Here is a 20,080-nt window from a genome sequence, read left to right on the forward strand (position 1 = left end):
ATCTATGTCCCCCCCATAATTTTATGTGTCATAATTATGTCCACCCACACTCCCACAACACATCTCCTCTGCTCCAACAAAAACAATTACAGTCTATCAAATCCTTCATGCCAAAAACTTTCCAGGCAGGGCAACATCCTGGTAAATATCCTTGGCATTTTCTCCAATGCAATCATATCCCTCCTATACTGTGGATTCCAGAACAACACAAGATACCCTCACTGTGGCCTAATCAATGTTTTGTATAGTTCCAGCATAACCTCCCTGTTCTTAAACTTCATGTCATGGCTAATAAAGGCAAGTATCTATATGCCTTCTTAACCACTTTATTCATTTGTCCTTTTACTTTATCAGATGATTAAGCATGCTTACCAAGATCTCTTTGATCCTTGGTGGTCCCCAATAACCCACTATTCATCATGTATTTTGCTTGCCTTGTTTGTCCTTGTCAAGTGCATTATCTCATGCTTATTGGGATTGAAGTACATCTGGCATGATGACAACATCTGATTAGATTACCTATATCCTTCTGTAATCGAAGCCTATCCTCCTCACTATTTACACCTCTCCGAATTTTCGCATCATTTGTGAACTTACTGATCAACCTTCTACATTCAATTCTAAATCAGTTACATGTGCCACAAATGTCAAGTGCCCCATCATTGACCCCTGTAGGACCCCACTGGACACACACTTCCAGTGACAAAAACATCCCTATAACAATACCTTCTGCTTGCTGCCATTCAGCCAATTGTGGATCCAATTTGCCAACTTTCCTTGGATCCCATGGACTCTTACCTTCATGATTAGTCTCCCATGTAGGACCTTATCAAACGGTCTTGCTGGTTTCCAAGTAGACTATATGAAATGCATTGCCCTCATCTACACACCTCATTACCTCTTCGAAAAGTTCAATCAAGTTAACTTGAAGAAGGTTACTCAGATTACAACAGGATCTTGATCAGATGGGCCAATGGGCTAAGAAGTGGCAGATGGAGTTTAATTCAGATAAATGCGAGGTACTGCATTTTGGGAAAGCAAATCTTAGCAGGACTTATACACTAAGTCCTAGAGAGTGTTGCTGAAGAAAGAGACCTCCTTGAAAGTGGGGTCACGGCATTTGGTAAGGTTTCTTTTATTGGTCAGAGTATTGAGTACAGGAGTTGGGAGGTCATGTTGCAGCTGTACAGGACATTGGTTCGGCCACTGTTGGAATATTGCGTGCAATTCTGGTCTCCTTCCTATCGGAAAGATGTGAAATTTGAAAATGTTCAGAAAAGATTTACAAGGAAATTGCCAGGGTTGGAGGATTTGAGTTATAGGGAGAGGCTGAATAGGCTGGGGCTGTTTTCCCTGGAGCTCGGAGGCTGAGGGATGACTTTATGGAGGTTTACAAAATTATGAGGGGCATGGATAGGATAAATAGACAAAGTCTTTTCCCTGGGGTGGGGGAGTACAGAACTAGAAGTCATGGCTTTAGGGTGAGAGGGGAAAGATATAAAAGGAAGCTAAAGGGCAACTTTTTCATGCAGTGGGTGGTACGTGTATGGAATGAGCTGCCAGAGGAAGTGGAGGAGGCTGGTACAATTGCAACATTTAAAAGGAATTTGGATGGGTATATGAATAAGAAGGGGTTGGAGGAATATGGGCCAGGTGCTGGCAGGTGGGACTAGATTAGGTTGGGGTATCTGGTCAGCATGGACAGGTTGGACCGAAGGGTCTGCTTCCTTGCTTAACACCTCTATGACTCTATGACTCTAAGTTGGTCAGACATGACTTTCTCTTAACAAAACCATGCTGACTGGTGGTTAATCCCTGCCTCTTCAAGTGCAGATTAATTCTGTCCCTCAAAATTGCTTCCAATAGTTTTCCACCACTGAGGTTAAACTGAGTGGCCTGTAGTTTCCTAGTTTATCCCTTGCTCCCTTCCTGAATAACGGTTTCACATTGGCTGTCCTCCCGTCCTCTGGGATCTCTCCTGTGGCCAGAGAGAAATTGAAAATTATTGCGAGTGTCCCTGCTGCTTCTTCCTTTGCCTCATTCAACAGTTTAGGATAAATTTCATCTGGCCATAATGATTTATCTACGTTTAAGTCTACCAGAGCATGCAGAATCTGCTCTCTGTCTACATTAATTTCTGTAATTACATCACTGTCCTTCTCCATGATTTTTATCCTTTTCACTGCCGAGCACCACAAAGTATTCATTTGGAAACCCTAACTATGTCTTCTGGGTCCACGCACAAATTACCACTCTGTTCCTTGATGGGCCTTACTCTTTCCCTAGCTATCCTTTTATCCTTAATGTGCTTGTAATTAACATAGGATTTTCCTTTATTTTACCTGCCGTTATCCTTTCATGGCATGATTTGCTCTTTTAATTTATTTTTTATGTTCCCTCTTGCACATTCTATATACCTCTTGAGCTTTCACTGTTTAGAGTCCTCATCAGCTGCCTTTTTTGTGTTTTACCCCATTCTGTATATCCCTTGACATCAGAATTTGCTGCATTTTTTGATTCAATCCTTTATCTTTCTTAGAATATGTTGACTGTGTACCTTTTATATTTCCACTGTTTCTTTTTACCTAAAAGTACCTGCACCCAGTCTACTCCAGGCAAATCATAGAACATTGAACAGTACAGCACATTACAGACCCTTCAGCCCATGATGTTGTGCCGAACATTTATCTTAATCTAAGATCAACCTAACCCATGCATTCCTCAATATACTGCCATCCATGTGCTTGTCCAGCAGTGGCTTAAATTTCCCTAATGTCTCTGACTCTACTACCACCACTGGCAGTGCATTCCATACATCCACCACTCTTTGCGTTAAGAACCTAGCTCTGAACATCTCTCCTATACCTTTCTCAAATCACCTTCAAATTATTACCCCTCAGGACAACCATTTCTGCCTTGGGGAAAAGTCTCTGGCTAACTACTCTGTCTGTGCCTCTCATTACCTTGGACACATCAATCTGAAAATTGAAGTTCTAAATTGGAAGATGGCTAATTTTGACAGTACTAGGCAAGAACTTTCAAAAGCTGATTGGGGGCAGATGTTCGCAGGTCACGGGACGGCTGGAAAATGGGAAGCCTTCAGAAATGAGATAGCAAGAGTCTTGAGAGAGTATACTCTTGTTAGGGTGAAAGGAACGGCTGGTTGGTGTAGGGAATGCTGGATGACTAAAGAAATTTGGTGTTGGTGAAGAAAAAAGAAGGAAGCATATGTCAGGTATAGACAGGATAGATCGAGTAAATTCTTAGAAGAGTATAAAGGTTGTAAGAATATACTTAAGAGGGAAATCAGGAAGGAAAAAGGGGAGATGAAATAGTTTTGGCAAATAGGCTTACAGAGAATCCAAAGGGATTTCATCAATACATTAAGGACAAAAGGGTAACTAGGAAGAGAATAGGGCCCCAGACTTATCAGCAAGGCAACCTGTGTGTGGAGCTGCAGGATTTGGGGGAGATACTAAATGAGTATTTTGATTCAGTGTTTACTGCAGAGAAGGAAATGGAAGATATAGAAGATATAGAAGGAAATAGATGGTGACATCTTGAAAAATGTCCTCATTACGGAGGAGCAAGTGATGGATGTCTTGAAATGCATAAATCTGGATAAATCCCCAGGACCTGATCAGGTGTACCCTAGAACACTGTGGGAAGCTCGGGAAGTGATTGCTGGGCTCCTTGCTGAGATATTTGTATCAACGATAATCATAGGTGAGGTGCCGTAAGACTGGAGGTTGGCTAATGTGTTGCCACTATTTAAGAAAGGGGTAAGGACAAGCCAGGTAACTGTAGACCAGTGAGTCTGACGTCAGTGGTGGACAAGTTGTTGGAGGGAATCCTGAGGGACAGGATGTACATGTATTTGGAAAGGCAAGGACTGATTAGGGATAGTCAACATGGCTTTGTGCATGGGAAATCATGTCTCACAAACTTGGTTGAGTTTTTTGAAGAAGTAACAAGGAGGATTGATGAGAGCAGAGTGGTGGACGTGATCTATATGGACTTTAGTACCGCGTTCGACAAGATTCCCCATGGGACACTGGTTAGCAAGGTTAGAGCTCATGGAATACAGGGAGAACTAGCCATTAGTGTACAGAACTGGCTCAAAGGTAGAAGACAGAGGCTGCTGGTGGAGGTTTGCTTTTCAGATGAGAGCCTGTGACCAGTGGTGTGCCACAAGGATGGGTGCTGGGTCCACTACATTTTGTCATTCATAAAAATGATTTGGATATGAACAGAGGAGGTATAGTTAGTAAGTTTGTAGATGACACCAAAATTGGAGATGTAGTGGACAGTGAAGAAGGTTACCTCAGAGTACAATGAGATATTGATCAGATGGGCTGCTGGGCTGAGGAGTGGCAGATGGACTTTAATTTAGATAAATGCAAGGTGCTGCATTTTGGAAAAGCAAATCAGAGCAGGACTTATACACTTAATGGTAAGGTCCTGGGGAGTGTTGCTGAACAAAGAGACCTTGGAGTTGCAGACTCATAATTCCTTGAAAGTGGAGTCACAGATAGATAGGATAGTGAAGAAGGGTTTGGTTTGCTTTCCTTTATAAGTCAGAGCATTGAGTACAGAAGTTGGGAGGTCATGTTCTGGCTGTACAGGATATTGGTTATGCCACTTTTGGAATATTGCGTGCAATTCTGGTCTCCTTCCTATTGGAAGGATATTGTGAAACTTGAATGGGTTTGAAAAAGATTTACAAGGATGTTTCCAGGGTTGGAGGATTTGAGCTATAGGGAGAGAGTGAATAGGCTGGGGCTGTTTTCCCTGGAGCATCAGAGGCTGAGGGGTGACCTTATAGAGGTTTATAAAATCATGGGGGGCATGGATAGGATAAATAGACAAGTCTTTTCCCTGGGGTGGGGAGTCCAGGACTAGACAGCATAAGTTTAGGGTGAGGGGAGAAAGATATAAATGGACCACCCTTTTTCACACAGAGGGTGGTGCATGTATGGAGCTGCCAAAGGAAGTGGTGGATGCTGGTACAATTGCAATATTTACAAGGCATCTGGGTGGGTATATGAATAGGAAGGATTTAGAGGGATATGGGCCAAGTGTTCGAAAATGGAGCTAGGTTAGGTTAGGTTATCTAGTCGGCATGGATGAGTTGGACCAAAGGGTCTGTTTCCACACTGTATATCTCTATGACTCTGTCACCTCTCTTCCTTCTCTCCAGTGTGAAAAGCAGGAGCTCACTCAACCTCTCTTCATAAGACAAGCCCTCCATTCCAGGCAGCATTCTAGTAATTTTCCTCTGCACCATCTCTAAAGCATCTACATCCTTCCTATAATGAGGCAACCAGAACTGGACACAATATTCCAAGTGTGGTCTAACCAGGGTTTTATAGAGCTGCAGCAAAACCTCATGGCTCTTAAACTCAATCCCCCTGTTAATGAAAGCCCAAACACCATTTGCCTCCTTAAAACCCCTATCAACCTGAGGGCAACTTTGAGGGATCTATATACATGGACCCCAAGATCCCGCTGTTCCTCCACAATGCCAAGAATCCTGTCTTTAACCCTGAATTCAGCATTCAAGTTCAAACTTCCAAAATGAATCACTTCACATCCAAGCTTATTAAAATCAGTCTTCTCCAATTTAGGAATTTGTTTTCAGACCCTTCCTTAACCTTTTCCATAGCAATTTTGAATCTAGCCAAGTTTCATCACTGTCTACAAAATGCTCCCCCATTGATCCTCCAACCATTTTCCCAGCTTCGTTATATAAAGGTAAACCCAGAACAGTCCTCTCCTGCAGGGCCTTCTGTGTTCTAGCTTAAAAGACTCTCCTGGATACATTTTAAAGATTCTACTCCTCTAAACCTTTTACCCTATGAATTTCTTAGTGAATGTTGAGGAAGTTAAAATCCTCCACTATCACTACCCTATTACATTTAATCTTCTCGGAAATTTGCCTCCATATATGCTCATCTATTTCTCTCTGGCTGTTTTGGGGTCCTACAGTACACATCCAGCAATGAGATTGCTTCTTTTCGGATTTTAAGTTCTACTCATATGGGTTCATTTGAGGAACCTTCAAAGGTGTCATCCCTCCTTACTGTCCTAACTGAACAATACTGTGACACCCTTCTTCTTTCACATCCTTTCCTGTCTCATGTGAAGACCCTATATCTTGGAATTTCTTTGAACAGTTCTCTTTAGCAGATATAAAAATATTGAAATGGGAAAAAAGAAATTGACTGACACACAAGTCTCATTCAATTGGTTAATGATATAGGTGGCATAGGAAAGCATTGCATCACAAGGAAAGGTTTGCTTTTCGACTAATGACTGGAGCTTGAGGTATGTCATGTGATGAAATCTCCAAGAATCACAGTTTGCAACCCTACTTAACAACTTGTTCAAAATACAAAAAGATTGCTATATAACTGTTGGGTTTCCACCTTTCTTTCAAAATGAGTGAGTCTGTTTTCTGTAAAGGTTTCCAATTCCCCTGCATAGTACTTTTTTTGTCACGTGGACATGCACAAAGCTAATAAATATCTTAATCAAGCAAAATGACTTCATTCTATATAGCAGCGTACTTTAACCTAGCAATTGGTGTCTAAAATGGTGAGGGAAAAACAGCCTGCGTGAGAGACTGCTGTCTTTGCTTTTGTTTTTGCTATCTACTGATAATGAGTGAAATAAAGTGTACCATGGAAGAATACGTCAGACTTCAACTCCATGGAAACACCAGCAGCATTGAAGAACAGAGCCTGCAACCATTAAAAAGGTACCTTTGACATGACACATCCTCACAAAGGCAAGCAGCATTGAGAAAATTAAGATTGAAAGGGGTTTGAGATAGATTACCAATTTGCTCTCACTCATTTTATCTCACTGTTGATGTCAAATTTCATCTCCTGGGAAATGTAGTTTTAATAGTTAGTCAAAAGTAGATGTGGTCCAATTTAGTCCTGCACCCATTTTACCTGTGCCAGGCATAAGCTGTAGGCAAAGACTTACCCTAAATTGTAAAATTCAGCTCTGGGGCCTGAGTCATAAACATTTTAGTGAAATAAAATTTGCCCAAACATGTATACATACAGACTCCATCTGGGTCCATAATCTGTCCATTTATAAATGCAACTCTCTGCCATCTGGGCACCACATTTTGAAATCTGCCACTAACAGAATTCATTGAACTTACTGTCTATCGTCTGAGGGTCTTAATTAAATACATCATCTTACACTGTCATGTCCATAACTGGATAGGGATGCAGCATATTAGTACTGACCGAGTAGGAGGTCACAGTTTATATTGTGGAATTTGCTTCACTGCTGTTGAAAAATCACTGAAAGCCTTGTGACCAAGATTTCACTTTTAAAAGCAGCCATTAGTTGTCTTATTGAAATTTCCAGGCATTTGGCTCAATAAATGGACTGGCCTCAATGTGAATCAGCAGACATGTTGTCTTGAGGCTCATTTTGGCATGTTGCCAGCTGGAGTCGGAGTAAATATATGTACACAAAGCACCATATGAAACAATTATATACAAGATGGAATGAGCAGGCTGATCCAGGGTCACAGGAACCAGCAACAAGATTTTTTTAAAAACATCTTTTCTGTCCTCATTCCGTGTGAACATTTCCTTAGGTAAATTGGTTTAAAATATGATTTATTTATTTGTCTTGGCTGACAGTCTCCAGCACTTCAGGCTGCAGCTTTGCACCAAAGTCAACAATCTTTTCCCCCCAGTTTCTTTACATCCGTAGAATCAACAAAGTAAGAATGTTTAATGGAGGGAATTCTGGGGAAAGGAAGCTAGTCACTGAAAAACTACTTAACTTACTGACCTCTCAACAGTTCTCTTTTTGAGAGACAGTATCTCCTCTTATTTGCATTGCATATAACTTGTAATGTAAAACTTAAAAATAATCAAACCTATGACAGAATATCTTAAAAATACTTCATTCAATTTGCTTTCTCTATTTTTGTCTATACTCAGTGAATGGAGTGGTGTCAATGCTGGGGAGCATTTGCACCCTGTGACAGCTTCAAGCACTCAGGTCACGGATAGTATGAGTGAAATGCAGAATCTACACTGCCCAGTTAAACACTACTCATTTTAAATGTCGCAGCCAATTCCTTGAGCAGTTTGGTCCATCTTTATCAATATTATGAACATTTTTGTGTCCTCAATATTTTAATATTTTATTATAATCTTGTATGAAAGCTGTCATCTTGATCCATATCTAAGTTGACTGAGAAAGCACCATAGACTAATCATGTTGTAAGCAATCATTTTCAATTTGTTTTAAGATTCTAATTATCTTCACTCTCTGAATTAAACAGCTTCCACAGGTAGAAGACCATAGATATAGGAGCAGAATTAGGCTATTTAGTCCATCATATCTGCTCTGCCATTTGACCATGGCTGATGAGCTTCTTAACCCCATTCTCCTGTTTTCTTCCTGTTACCCTTGATAATCAACACTTAATAATCACGAATCTATCTATCTCAGTCAAGACAAACTCAATGAGTTGGCTTCCAAGATTAACCACCTTTTGGCTGAAGAAAGTCTCCTCATCTTAGTTCTAAAAGGTAATTCCTTCACTCTGAGGCTGTGCCTTCAGGTCCTCATCTCTCCTGTGAGCTGAAACATCATTTCCATGTTCACTCTATCCAGACCTCTCAGTATTCTCTAACTTTCAATCAGATCCCCCCCGCCCCCCCATCCTTGTAAACTCCATCCAGTACAGACCTAGAGAGTCAGCAACCATTCCTCATATTGTAAGCCCTTCATCCCTGGCATCATTTCATAAAGTTATTGTAACATAAAATCCCTACAGTGTGAAAACAGACCATTTGGCCCAACACATCCACACTGACACTCCAAAGAATAACCCACCAGACCCATTCCCTTACTCTATTACTCTACATTTACCCTTGACTAATGCACCTAACCTACACATTCCTGAGTACTATGGGCAATTTAGCATGGCCAATTCACCTAACCTGTACATCTTTAGATTGTGGGAGGAAACCGGAGCACCTAGAGGAAACCCATGCAGACACGAGGAGAATGGGCAAACTCTACACAGACAGTTGCCCGAAGCTGGAATCGAACCCTGGTCCCTAGTGCTGTGAGGCAGCAGTGCTAACCATTGAGCCACTGTGTCGCCCATCATTCTTTTAAATTTTGTCTAGATCCCTTACAAGGTCAGCACTTCCTTCCTTAGATATAAGCCCAAAACTGCTCAAATTATTCTAAATGCAGTCTGACCTGGGCCTTTTGCAGCCCATTCTCCTTTTTAAAAATTATTGGAGGGCAAATAAGTGAGGGTGATAAATGTGTTTTGAGGCTTGTGCCTATTTGGGCCAATCTTTGCTTCTTTCACATATTTCTGCTACAAGTTCTAGACCATCACTCCCTCCCATTGCCATCTATCCTGAGTGCTGTATCTCCAAGACCATTTTAAGTCCCATTCTGTCCACACCAAAAGTGACAATCAGAACCCTGTCAATATTTGCCACAATTTCACCAGCCAGCAATTTGCACAGATCAGAGTATAACAACCTGGTCCTTACCTGGACCAAAGTACAGCAACTAGGACCAGTCTGAACTGACCCCAAGTGTCTAGACTCACACAAGGGACTGTCATTTGGGTGTATTACAGGAGACTTCTGGCGTCTGCAAAAATGCACTCCCACGAGGATCAGAAGAGGGAGAGAAGGCAGAGGGGGAACAAACAGTGTCATTCACCACAAAAAAAATCCCCTCTGTTTGATAAAACAGGTTTCTCATTGAACAGAAAGTGAGTCTACTAATCAGACATCGTCTGGGCTTGTAATGAAGCTTGTTCAAAGCTCACAGAGACCAGAGGTCTTAACAGTTGCGGGTGGGAAGCACGGCCAGGCTTTCTGTGACATGCCAGAATAATTTCCTCTATTTTTCTTGTTTGCAGACTGTTCTGTTCTGCATCAACAGAAGCAGTACCAAAATAACTCTCACTCTAATCAACAGTAACCATTACACATTAAACATCTCTTGTGTCTGGAATAGCTTGGAGTAGACAAAACTTGAATGCATGTAGAAAGAAAAATATAACAATGCCTTTGTCAAATAGCATCAAGAGACATCCTTACGAGAGTGGCAGAAGGTTTGTTATTGAGACTTGTCTATTCACCTCACTTACTGGCCTTGGTTTTTTGTTTGTTCAAAACGTTTTATCATCTAATTGTCAGGATCATCCACATTTATCAATATAAGCAGATAATTGAATCAGACCATTTCTGTTCAGTTTAATCTTACTTTACTTAACATTTGAATTTAGTTTTCACCCATTTGATATTATATGGCTTATACGTATCTCAGTTTCAGCTTTTGCACATGCACAATACAAACCAAGTAAAAGGGAAGCCAGTATTACGTTGACACTGTATACGTTATCTATCTCACTCTCAGGTCCTGTTTGTATATAAGTAAATTCAACAGGGGTTATGCACAATAATTCTTGAATTTTCAGACTTGGAATGGCAATGTGCAATGACCCCATATCCATTAATTTACAGGCAGCTCACAAACTTTGTGTTCCTCAGTTATTTCAATATTGTTCCATCTAATGCAGTGCTGAATGTGCTAGTGAGTGGCTGCATGTCTCAGCAATGTGTCAAAGTTCATTTACATTTTATACCATGTAAAATTAACTGGTACTAATTAGACTCACTGAGTCATACAGCATGGAAGCAGACACTTTAGTTCAGCTAGTCTACGCTGAGTATGTTCCCACATTAAACTAGTCCCACTTGCCTGCACTCAGCCAATATCCCTCCAAACCTTTCCTATTCATGTACTTATCCAAATGTCTTTTGAATATTGCAATTATACCTGCATCCACCACTTCCTCTGGCAGTTCAATCCACACAAATAATCACTGCCTGTGTAAAAAGTGGCTCTTTTAAATCTTTCTCCTCTCATCTTAAAAATATGCTCCCTAGTTTTGAACACCGTTTCCCACCCAAATTACCTTTGCTATTCACCATATCTATATCCCTCATGATTTTAGAAACCTCAATAAGGTCACCCCTAAGCCTCCTGTGCTCCAATGAAAAAATTCCCAGCCTATCCAGTCCATTTTTATATCTCAAACCCTCCAATTCCAGCAACATCTTAGTAAATCTTTTCTAAAACCTCTCTATTTTGATAATATCCTTCCTATAACAGGGTAACCAAATTGCACACAGTACTCCAGAAAAGATCTCACCAACATCCACCAACAACCTCAACATGACATCCTAACTCCTATACTCAAAGATCCAAGCAATGAAAGCAAGCATGCTAAATGCCTTCTTAACCACTGTGTCTACTTGTGATGCAAATTTCAAAGAATCTTCAAAAGGTTGAGATGTAGTACACTTGTAAATGCTTTCATATATTTTAAAGATCTTCACGAAGGATCCAAAATTACACAACAAGAAAGAGATCACCATGTTTACAAAGAATGTGCATGAACCATTGATGAAGGAGGGTGACTGGCAGTTTTTTCCCTCAAGTACCATCCAGACATTTGGGAGTAGGAAGGCGTTGTGATCAATGACAGTCGTCTAACTCTAAGGCTCACTGTTGTTCTGCAAAAAAGTTCAATGATCTTGTATGAGTGTCAGGTTCAGTGAATGCGTCTTGATACTCCATATCCTTACAAGTAGATGGATAGCCTCAAAATCCAGTTGCGCCTTCACTTAACTATCCTCCAATAATCTTTATCCTTCATCCTCCATACCTAACATTCATGTCCTCACATGTTCCTCATGTGCGTTGCATGTTTACATGCTCAGACTTGCAGTTTGCACATACTGCCAGCTATTCAATTATGACAAGAACATCACACAAACACATTACACATCACTAACTGACCTGTTTCCTTCTTTATTATCTTGTAGTGTGACCCGTAATCAGAGACAGCACAATTCAATGGCAAGGGGACCGGCACAACTCCTCAGATGGATATTACTGAAGCTGCCAAAACTGAGACCGTGACTAGTGACTGATCTGAAACCACAGAGGTACTCAGTATGTTCCTAAGGCAATACTTTACTTTCCAATCACCAGTTCTAATCATTCCACAATCTTCTTTGATTTACAAGGTGCAGATGCTGTGAGCATGCAGCTTTTGATTTCTCTCGCATTCATCATTCTTATTCCATTAACCTTGCAGACACCCAAGAATCACGGATTTATAAGCACTGGTACAAGATCATGCAATGCAATAGGAATGACAAAGAAGAAATATTAACAATCAATCTCACAATCAAAGCATCCTGATCAGATATTGAGTGGGAATTTGGAATTTTCCTGGGAGTGCAAATCATGGTAGGTGGGAGAACCTAAATATGTAGGTGACCAGAAATCAGCTTCTCAACAGAGGAATGCAACTTAGGAATCAAGTGTTTGAGCTTTAAATGCAGGTTGAGCTTCCCAGTGGTAGGCATTTGCACGTTATGCATTCTCCTTCAAAGATTCACTACCAGAATTAAGTCTCTGTTCTCAATTATGTCCTCTGCATGGGAGCAACACAGACCTTCCATTTCCTGACCTCACATAAGAAGCTGCAGCAGGCAAAATTGTGTGCCTTTTATTCCAGGCCCATCATAAGAGCAAGTTTGCTACGTTGCTTACTACATTGGATTCCATATGCAGTTGTAATTTGCTGCAGAAACATTCATGTTTCACTGACTCATTCTCCAAATAGAAGCAATGCTTTGCAAATAACTGTCATATGGACACCAGCAACATATGCAATGGCTCAATTAAAGACACTGCTCAGGCAGCAGCTTCAGAGAGATAATAACTGGGTGAACACTACTTGCTGAGTTGCCACATGTGTTGCCAGACCCCTGACTTAATAAATGCTGCCCAAGATTTTAGCCTGCACAGGTCAGGATACCCAAACGTCCCACAAGTGGCAATGTAATGCGATAGATATTGTATCCAAAGATCCACAGCATCCAGAACTGATCAGGAACGACGTGCAATGTTTTTGAATGTATGCAACAATTGCAGCGACTAACAATGAAATGAAAATATAACAAACACACTTAAAATTAAAGGAAATGCATTTATTATTAATACCTGCACTACATATAGGCAATGAATAAATGGCAGGTAATTGCTACTTTGTCATCAAGATTCCATCTTTCTAAGTAGCCAAACATTGCTAATGATTCACAAGCATTCATGAGATTCATTCTTTATCCTTATTGCCTTAACCTTGCAGATACCCAAGAATGGCACAACCATAGTAGCCACTTCTTTTAAGATCCTAGGATGAATGCCATCCGAACTTAAGGACTTGTCAGCTTTTATTGCTATTATTTTCACAGCATCCTTTCTCTGGTGGTCATAATCAAAGGGAGTTTTAAGTTGATCCCTTTCCTTTCACCTCTTGATTTATAACATTTTTGGGATGACATTTGTATCCTCTACAGTGAAGTCAAATGCAAAATATCTGTTCAATTCATCTGCCATTTCCACGTTTTTCATTATTAATTCCCCAGACTTGCTCTCCAGAGAACCAACCTTTGCTTTACTGACTCTTCTTTTTTCTCAAATGCCTGTAGCTGCTGTACCTTTTACATACATTCCTAACATATATAGATTTACTTTTCCATTCGTAATATCCTTTTCGTTTTCTTCCTTTTTTAAAAAAATAATGTTTTGAGTTGTCACTTCATGGAATTGTGCACTTTTCCTTCAGTTAGATACTATCTGCAATTACTTTACTTAGCTATGAACAGTGCTGTGTCTCTAGAGTTTTCCTTTCTCACCAGGATTCATTTTTGCTGAACGCTATGAGGCATCTTCTTAAATGTCACTGCATCTCTACCATTACTTTAGTGAGCTCTGCATCCGTACTTCAGAATTGTCCTTATTTACATTTAAAATAAGGACTTTTAAGGACTTAAGTTAGTAGTTTTAAGTCCACTATTCTCTCCATCAAACTGAACGGAAAATTCAAACATTTTACGATCGCTACTACCTATAGACACCTTTAATGTGACGTAATTAATTAATCCTGTCTCTTTGCACATTACCACATCTTGAATGGACCACTTCCTGATAAAGTCTAGATAATTTTGCCACAAGAGACTGTACCTAAAACATCCTCCTCATACCTGTCTTAATTTGGTGACCCTTACTCTGAGATTATGCCGTCTGATCCTATACTTTCCCAAAAAGGGGAAACAACCTTTTGCCTCTATTCTGTTAAGCCCCCTAAAAATCTTCTACAATTCAATAAGGCCACTTCCCGTTCTCCTAAACTCTAAGGAATGAAGGCCCAACCTGTTCAAACTTTCTTCATATGAAAATCTCTCTAAACACAGAATCGATCTAGTGAACCTTCTCCGGTCTCCCTCCAATACCAGTGTGTCTTTCCTTACAGAAAGAAACCAAAGTTATTACTATATTCCAGGTGTGGTCTAACTAGTACCTTCTACTGTTTTAGCAAAGCCTCCCTATTTTTAGACTCCAAATTCCTTTTGAAATTAAGTCCAACATTCCATTTGCCTTCACTATAACCTGCTGAACCTGTATACCAGCTTCTTATGATTTATGCATGAGGATACCTAATGCCCTGTGTGCTGCAGCTTTCTGTAGTGTTTCTTATTCAAACAAACATTAGGGGACCAAACACAGACCCCTGTGGTACGCCACTGGACACTGACTTCCAGTCACTAAAACAGTATACTGTTGTCACCCTCTGTCTCCTACAACTGAGCCAATTTTGAATCCATTTTATCAAAGAGACCTTGATCAGTTGAGTCAATAGTCAAGAGTGTGGTGCTGGAAAAGCCCCACAGGTCAGGCGTCATCTGAGGAGCTGGAGAATCGAAGTTTCGAGCATAAGCCCTTCATCCTGGAGTCCAGTTACCAGTGGTGTACCACAAGGCTCGATGTTGGGTCCACTGCTGTTCGTCATTTTTATAAACAACCTGGATGAGGGCGTAGAAGGGTGGGTTAGTAAATGTGCAGACGACACTAAGGTCGGTGGAGTTGTGGATAGTGATGAAGGATGTTGTAGGTTACAGAGAGACACAGATAAATTGCAGAACTGGGCTAAGAGGTGGCAAATGGAGTTTAATGCGGACGAGTGTGAGGTGATTCACTTTGGTCGGAGTAACCAGAATGCAAAGTACTGGGCTGATGGTAAGATTCTTGGTAGTGTAGATGAGCAGAGAGATCTCGGTGTCCAGGTACACAGATCCTTGAAAGTTGCCACCCAGTTGACAGGGTTGTTAAGAAGGCATACAGTGTTTTAGCTTTTATTAATAGAGGGATCGAGTTCCAGAACCATGAGGTTATGCTACAACTGTACAAAACTCTGGTGCGGCCGTACTTGGAGTATTGCTTCCAGTTCTGGTCACTGCATTATAAGGATGTGGAAGCTTTGGAAAGGGTGCAGAGGAGATTTACTAGGATGTTGCCTAGTATGGAGGGAAGGTCTTACGAGGAAAGGCTGAGGGACTTGAGGCTGTTTTTGTTAGAGAGGAGAAGGTTGAGAGGTGACTTAATAGAGACATATAAGATAATCAGAGGGTTAGGTAGGGTGGACAGGGAGAGCCTTTTTCCAAGTATGGTGACGGCGAACATGAGGAGGCATAGCTTTAAATTGAGGGATGATAGATATAGGACAGATGTCAGAGGTAGTTTCTTTACTCAGAGAGTAGTAAGGGTATGGAATGCTTTGCCTGCAACGGTAGTAGATTCGCCAACTTTAATTACATTTAAGTTATCATTGGACAAGCATATGGACGTATATGGAATAGTGTAGGTTAGATGGGCTTCAGATTGGTATGACAGGTCGGCACAACATCGAGGGCCGAAGGGCCTGTACTGCGCTGTAATGTTCTATGTTCTATGTTCTATCAGGAATCGGGTCAATAGGCTAAGGAGTGGCAGATGGAGTTTAATTTGGATAAATGTGAGATATTGCATTTTGGTAATGCAAACAAGGACAAACAATGACCGTATGTATTGTTGTACAATAGAGAGACCTGACGGTTGAGGTACATCATTCTTTAAATGGTAGACAGGATGGCTAAGAAGACATTTAGTATGCTTACTTTCATTGTTCAGACCTTTGAGTACAGATGTTGGGACGTCATGTTGAGATTGTATGGGACATTAATGAGGCCTCTTCTGGAGTACTGTGTCCAGTTCTGGTCACCCTGTTATAGGAAGGATGTGATTAAACTGGAGAGGTTACGGAAAAGAGTTACTAGGATGTTGCTGGGAATGGAGGTTTTGAAACATGAAAATAGGCTGGAAAGGCAGGGACTTTTTTCACTGGCTTGTAGGAGGATGAGGGGTAACCTTATTGAGGTTTATAAAATCACGAGGGACACAAATAAAGGTATTTTTCCCGAGAGTGAGGGAGTTCAAAACCAGGGGGCATATTTTTAAGGTGAGATGAAAAAGATTTAAAAAGGACGTGAGGGGCAACTTTTTACTCAGAGAGTGGTTGTTGTGTGGTATGAACTGCCAGAGGAAGTGATGGATGCAGGTGCAATTGCAACATTTAAATAAGTACATAAATAGAAAAGGTTTGGAGGAATATGGTCCAAACGTAGGTGGTGGGATTAGTTTAGTTTGGGAATATGCTCGGTGTGGACTGGTTGGACTGAAGGGTCTGTTTCCAAGCTACATGACTCTAAATTACCCTATAACCATGTTAATTTGTCTTCTTGATAAGTCTCCAATGTGGGACTTTGTCAAAGGTTTTGCTGAAATCCATATGAACTACATCAACTGCTCTATCCTTGACTCCACCCTTGGTCACCTCCTCAAAATATTCAATCAAATTTGTTAGGTATGATCTCCTTCTGACAAAGCCATGCCGACTATTCCTGATCAAGTCACAAAGTGGCATTGATGCTCTCCTTCAGAATTTTCTCCAATAGTTTCTCTACCACTGATGTGTGATAGAGTTCCTACCACTGATGTGTGACTCACCGGTCTAAAGTTCTCTAACTTATCTCTACATGGCTTCTTAAATATCAGATCCACATTAGCTGTTCTGCAGTCCTCTGGCATCTCTCCTGTGGCCAGTGAGGAATTAATAATTTGAGTCAGTGCCCCTGAAATCTTCTCCCATACCTCCCACAGAAGCCTGCGACACAATTCAGCTGGACATGGGGACTTGTCCACTTATAAGTCTAGTACTGGAAAAGCACAGCTGGTCAGGCAGTCCTAGGAGCATGAGGGTTGATGTTTCAAGCATAAGCTCTTCATCAAGACTCTCCATCCCCACATTTCTGATGAAGAGCTTATGCTGGAAACGTGCATTCTCCTGCTCTTTGGATGCTGCCTTGCCATCTGTGCTTTTCCAATTGCACACTTTTTGACTCTGATCTTCAGCCTCTGCAGTCCTCACTTTCTCTCACTTTTAAGTCTGCCAATACGTCCAATAGCTTGCCCTTCCCTATATTTAACTTGATCAAGCACCTCACAATCTCTCCCCTTGGGTTCCATAAATTCATCCTCATTCTCTTGGGTGAAGATGAATGTAAAATATTGATTGAACATCCTATCAATGTCCTTTGACTCCACCCACAGATTGACCCCTAATGGGCCCTACTCTTTCCCTGGGTTTCCTTTTCCCATTGATATATTTAGAGAATATTTTGGGATTTTCCATACTTTTACTATCCAGAGCTATCTCATATCCCCATTTTGCTTTCCAAATTGCTTTCTTAAACTCCACCCTGCACTTGCTGCACTTCTCAAAGCATAAAAGGTGGAGCGATGTCGGAATGGACTTTGTCTATGCCCTTCAATTCTACCACAGCTCTCACACAGCTCATATTGCTCAGACTCCTGTAAAAGTCTACCCAAAGTAAATTGTGATCTTTTTAGATATAAATTTTTTAATGATATAGGAGTTAGTCGCATTTTCTTAGGGTGCAATGATAGAAACTTAAGATCCGATCATACTACTGGGACACTTGCATTGATGAACAACAAGTCTATTTTTGTTCTTTATGGAAGTGATATGATTATTTGAAATGTCAGTATTCTATTTATAAAAATATTTTTTTTCTTCCATCAAATACTACATTTCAGGGTGGAGATTGCTTTGTGTATTAATCAGCTCCCCCACTGCTTCATGCTAAATGGCAACAGACACTGGAGACTAATGAAGCAGCTCATTGTGGGAAATTATCAGAGCGATGCCACGATTTTCATAATTACTTCATTACAGTCTGATTATTTCCTCCCTTTTATAATACTCGCTTGAAGAATTTGGTTTGTGATAAATTTGAACTTTGTGTGCCTTCAGCCTCTGTTTCAAAGCATAAATTGAGAGAAAAAAAATCATTTTACATCTGGTTCAAAAAGATGACTAATGCTGCAGAAAAATAATGAAGAAATGGATCTAGCTAATGAAGGGTTCACTTTTGACTTTACACTTGGAGTAGTGACCATTGCCCACTGGTAGTACAAAAGCGATATTTAGATATGTATTATGCATGATTTTCCATGAGAGAAAAATCAAGGGGTCTGTGAGGGAGACTGTAAGATTAAGTCAGGGAGAGCAACTATAAAAATGGGTGAAAATAACAAGCAACAATGAGCTTGTTTGTCTCTATTCTGACATCTTCATGTTCACTGTGCTTCTAATTCCCATGTACATTCCCAGCACCCCCACCGCACCCAACCTCTAGGTGAAACCGTTTGCAGACAGCCCTCATGTAGTTATTAGTGATAATTACACTGTATAATTTTTCACTGTTTATTGCATCAAAGCCAAAGATGTTGAAATTCAACTTGAGAAAAAAATAAGTAATGCATCTATTAAAAAAAAAGTTAACTTCAAGTCAGCCAGACAAGGCCATTCAAAACAGGAGGTCAGACCCTGCTATCAATCCAGGCCACGTCAAGCAAAACAACAAACTAAGCCAAACTGTGCCAGACTAGGCCATACCAACAATAATAATAAGCCAGTCAGGTCATGAAAGAGTTCAAACCCACCAAGTCTGATCAACAAAAGCAGGAAGCAAAGAAGGAGTTCAAAAAAATCACACCGAGCTGGACATATCAAGTTTATAGACTAAGTCACTGTAACAAATACATCTGGATAAGTCAAGCCAACAAATACAGTAATTTAAGAGGGGCTGCAAAAGGTAGCAGCACATTAGAGCAAATGAGAGCAGGTCAAGGTAACAAGGATGTCTGCTGAGCCAGACCACATAAGAATAAGTCCTATGATAGGCCAAGGTAAACAGGAAGCTAGGCTGAGCTAATCAACAAAACTAAACAATGAATAGCAGTCTTTTTCCCATTTCAATATAACGTACTTATCTGCAAAACAGTGCTTTGTAGGAATTTTTTCTTTTATTTGTTTCCTGATCAATTAGATTGACAGGGAATGGAACCTAACAATTGCAAAATGTTTTAGCTGTATCAACTTTAGTTAGATTATCTCCCTGTATGATTTCATTTTTTTTTCCTGAGGGCCTCCAGATTTTAATCTCTAAAGAGGTGATGAGAGTCTAGTCCCTCCTTGTCACAGAATGGAGTCTTCTATCTGATAATGGATGTGTGTGTGTTCCTTGCAATTATAGTCAAATCTCATCATTATAAACACTGTTATCATAACATTATGTTTCTCAGTTCCTGCAGTTCCTGACTACAGTGTGAGCTTGCACTGAAATCAAGTACTTTATCATTAAAAAATAGAGACAAATAAAAGGTTCAAATGACTGCTGCAATGGCAAAGAAATACATTATCAATTTATCAGTGTGTCACTGACCGACACAAATCTGAAGAGTTCAGAGTCATTCGCTGGTTTACTCTCCTTTAGGGAAAGCAAACAAAAACCACAGGCTTTGGTATCAATAAGAACAAACTTATCTATATGCCTTTCATGGTGTAACATCCTGTTATTATTCACTGTCCAGACTCAAAGGAAAGGCCGCTTAATTAAAGTGCCAAATAGCAGCTGCTTTCACTGGAAGCAAAGCCCTGCAGTTGAGAGGAAAATAAATTTGGAAGTTATGAGCAAGAAAATTCATCAGATACAATGTGTTGTATTTGTGACAAAGTAAC

The sequence above is a fragment of the Chiloscyllium plagiosum genome, unplaced genomic scaffold (genome assembly GCF_037043375.1).
Source record: "Chiloscyllium plagiosum isolate Xiang-an unplaced genomic scaffold, Cpla_swu_hap1 HiC_scaffold_11, whole genome shotgun sequence".
NCBI classification, from domain to species: Eukaryota; Metazoa; Chordata; class Chondrichthyes; order Orectolobiformes; family Hemiscylliidae; genus Chiloscyllium; species Chiloscyllium plagiosum.